Genomic DNA, 3,372 nt, shown 5'->3' with positions numbered 1-3,372 from the left:
CGCCGACGGTGACGATGGCGATGCTGATCCGCTGTCTTTCGGCGCTATTGGGACACCATGATTCCCTTTTGACCGCTTGGCGAGCTTCGAAAGCGGGTCGTCGAAATTCAACATCGGCAAATGACGAGGCTGTGCGAGCCAGGACTCCCAGGACTCGCCGCAATGGCAAGGACATGAGCCTGTGTTTTGTTTTTTTGCTTTGTCTCACGGCCGAATCTTGCATGAATGAGATGCGCCCCCAACGGCCTCGCTTGACCGAACCGTCCACGAGAGACTCCACGACGGCGCACGTACAATACTTTCCTTGCGGCTCTCTCTTTCTCTAGCCATGCCAGACTGATAGACGGCCAAGGGAGGAACCTTACGGAGTACCAGGGCCATGATCGTGTACCCAGGCGTCGTGGTAGCCGTGGTTCGAGAGCTCGAGTGTCGAACCGGTCCATGGAAGCGTTCGCCTGACGGAGAGCGAACCTTTTTCAGTTCTGAGCTGTGGCATTGGAAGTTCAAACGGGTGCGGGCGAGCCCATCTCGTCGGACTGCCGTCTCCACCTTGCACCCTTGTGCAAGCTTATCTCGCCCCTCTATCTCTTGATCAATCTTTTCTCCAATAACAATTCGTGCCCACGGAGAGCAAATGGGGCTCACTCATTCGTCTGTACCACCTTGCTCGATCGAAGCTGATGCCGGTGGGTGTGGAGGTCGACACCTGACTCCGTTGGAATCGCGGGGGTCGGCGTTAAGAAAGGCGCAATTCAATCCGCATTTGGTGCTCCGAGCGATCCCCCCCCCTTCTCCGAACTCCGTGCTCCGTGCTGCGGTATTGCATAGCATGCACACACGTACCATTCGCCATAGGCACACGCACGTACAATGGCAATGGTCCGTTCGTGGTGTGCGAGTACCCACACGAGAGCGCCTCGTCCACTTGCTCAAGCCTCGCCGTCAAGCTCATGCGCATTCTGGCTCATCAGGATGTCTTATCCCGGTAGCATGTACCGGTGAATGTGACGAGGCATTCCGGCGCACTCCCAGATCGTTGCAGCTGCTGTCCGAGTTTGCTGGTAGGCACCGTACTCGTGTTTGCACTTGTCTGCCCGAGTATTTGCAGTACCTGAAACCTGGTCCTTTCTTCGCCCGCAGGTTGGAACCCCAAGTCTCCACTCCGTCTCTGCCTTTCTCGGATCGTAGGGCTCGAGGAACGTGTTTGGCTTACCTCGGTTCTTGAGATTGCACCTTGGGGCTTCTCCATGCAGTGTACGGAGTATGATGGCATGGATTGCGAGCACGGAGTGCTTGCACCGAGTACACCCTTCGTACGCGACTGGCATTCGTGATATCTCCGCCTGCCCGTGCAGCCAACCTATCAGATGACAAATGCACCAGCATCTGACAAGTACTGTACAGTAAGTACTTACAGTACACGCACCCTTCGTCGTGCCTCCGTCAACGAGGAGGGCAGAAAACTCGAGTGCCCACTCGTCCTCCATACTGTAGGTACGTACCTGAATTCTAGTACGCAATAATACATTGTAATTATTTGTACGGAGTACTCGGTTGTACTTGCATTGCGGCGCCGCACGAAATCTTGTATGGTTAGGTACTAGTCTACTTAGTGTCTGGGAACCCCTAGATACCTGCCTACTATCACCACCACCAAGTTACCTAATACCTGCTCGTGCGAGGACTTGCATGTACAGTAATTACGCGTAGCTGCTGGGTATCTCGACAGGATGGGACCCCGTTGTCCTAGTGGTACGGAGTACACGAGTAGAGCAATATCAGTAGGAAGCACTGCACGGTCGTGTACGACTAAGTACTAGGAACTAGGTACGAGTAAGCTCGGAAGGGACCTAGCTGCACGAAAGAGGACCGCGCAGCTGAGCTCTCATTCATATTCGAACTTACTCATGCGACTTTCTCGCATTGTTGTTTCGCACGCCATGCCGACGGAGAATTACCCACCTGTTGATTTCTGCGTGGGCCGTCGGTTCGTTTAGTTTGTCTTTCATAGTAAATGCCTGATCAAGCAGCATCGGACCTAGATTCACCGAATAACATTCTTATGAAGGACTAACATTTCGACCCAGCACTGTATACGTCGTGTACACGTCCATGCATGTACTACTTCTAATTACCAGGGAACTCGCGAGCACAATGACAAGTAATGCTATCCGCTCCTCACTCCCAATGCCATATTTCTTCGTCATCATTGGATTGATGTCGGGTACGAATGTACATGCACGGTGTATTACGGATAGGTGTAGCGTAATGATGCACTATCAATGCATGTGCTGTGAGCGCATGTACGTACTTGCTGTGCGTTGCGTAATGTATCTGTACGCCTTCGCCTCCCATCATGGCTCTTGCGGGCTGGGAAAGCTGGTGGGTACGTACTGGCGGGTACGTGTACGCTTGAGGCCGAATTGAGACACCTGAAACGCGCCAACCCGGGGGCATCCCTGGTCACAGCGGCCCCCTGGCTGCTCCGGCATGGACCCTGATCGACACACACCTCGCACTGCGCGAAGGGCTTGTTTGGAAATACTGTAGTAAACTAACTCCCCACAGCATGTGTAGGCACTGCTTACTCAAATAGGCGCATGCGAGAAATAAGTGCGATTCGTGGCAGGATCAACACCGTACATGCTGCACACGTACACACAATAGAAGGGTACATGTTCTCGTTCATATACGTGGCATGCAGGTGTGATCTTCGTATTTTGGACGGCGGTACCAGCGCCTCGGTAATAGCGCTGTGAATCTCATTATTAGGTCCTGTCCTTGTACGTAGTGTACGGAGCAATCGAGTACATGTACCTCCAGGTACGTACATGTACACCCACAGACAGATATTTGGAATGAGGAACCCTCTTTCGGTTATCGTTGCCTTTTCACCCCCAGCTTCGCTCTTCACCGAGTCTCAAGCCGGTGAGAGACAAGGACGACACTGGCATGTGGCTCCCCTTTGCGGCCGTGGCGTAATTGCGCAGTAGTACTCCGTAGTGGAAGCGGTATTAGTAGTATCTATACGGAGTACGGAGTGCTCGTACTCACTCTGCAGTGTTGCATGCATTTGCATGTACATGCACCAGGTACTGTGCCAGTACTTTACTGTACTCCGCACCTGTTGCCCTACCTGCTCTGCCGTCCCTTCTCCAATGTTGGCGGTGTAGAACCGCCTAGGGAAGGCACTACCAACATTCTCCCGGGGCACTCGCCTGCTCACAGAATGTACCACCGCCCGCCTGGAGGGGGCGGACATGCTGCAGACTTTGCGACTCAACATCCATCCTTACCTATGCAGTAGATGCATGTCTTTGAATCCAAGGCCATGGGCTGGGACGAGGCAGCCGTCTGTCAAACCAGCCAGCA

This window comes from Drechmeria coniospora, chromosome 02 (assembly GCF_001625195.1).
Source record: "Drechmeria coniospora strain ARSEF 6962 chromosome 02, whole genome shotgun sequence".
Taxonomy (NCBI): domain Eukaryota; kingdom Fungi; phylum Ascomycota; class Sordariomycetes; order Hypocreales; family Ophiocordycipitaceae; genus Drechmeria; species Drechmeria coniospora.
Note: the sequence above shows the minus strand (reverse complement) of the source record.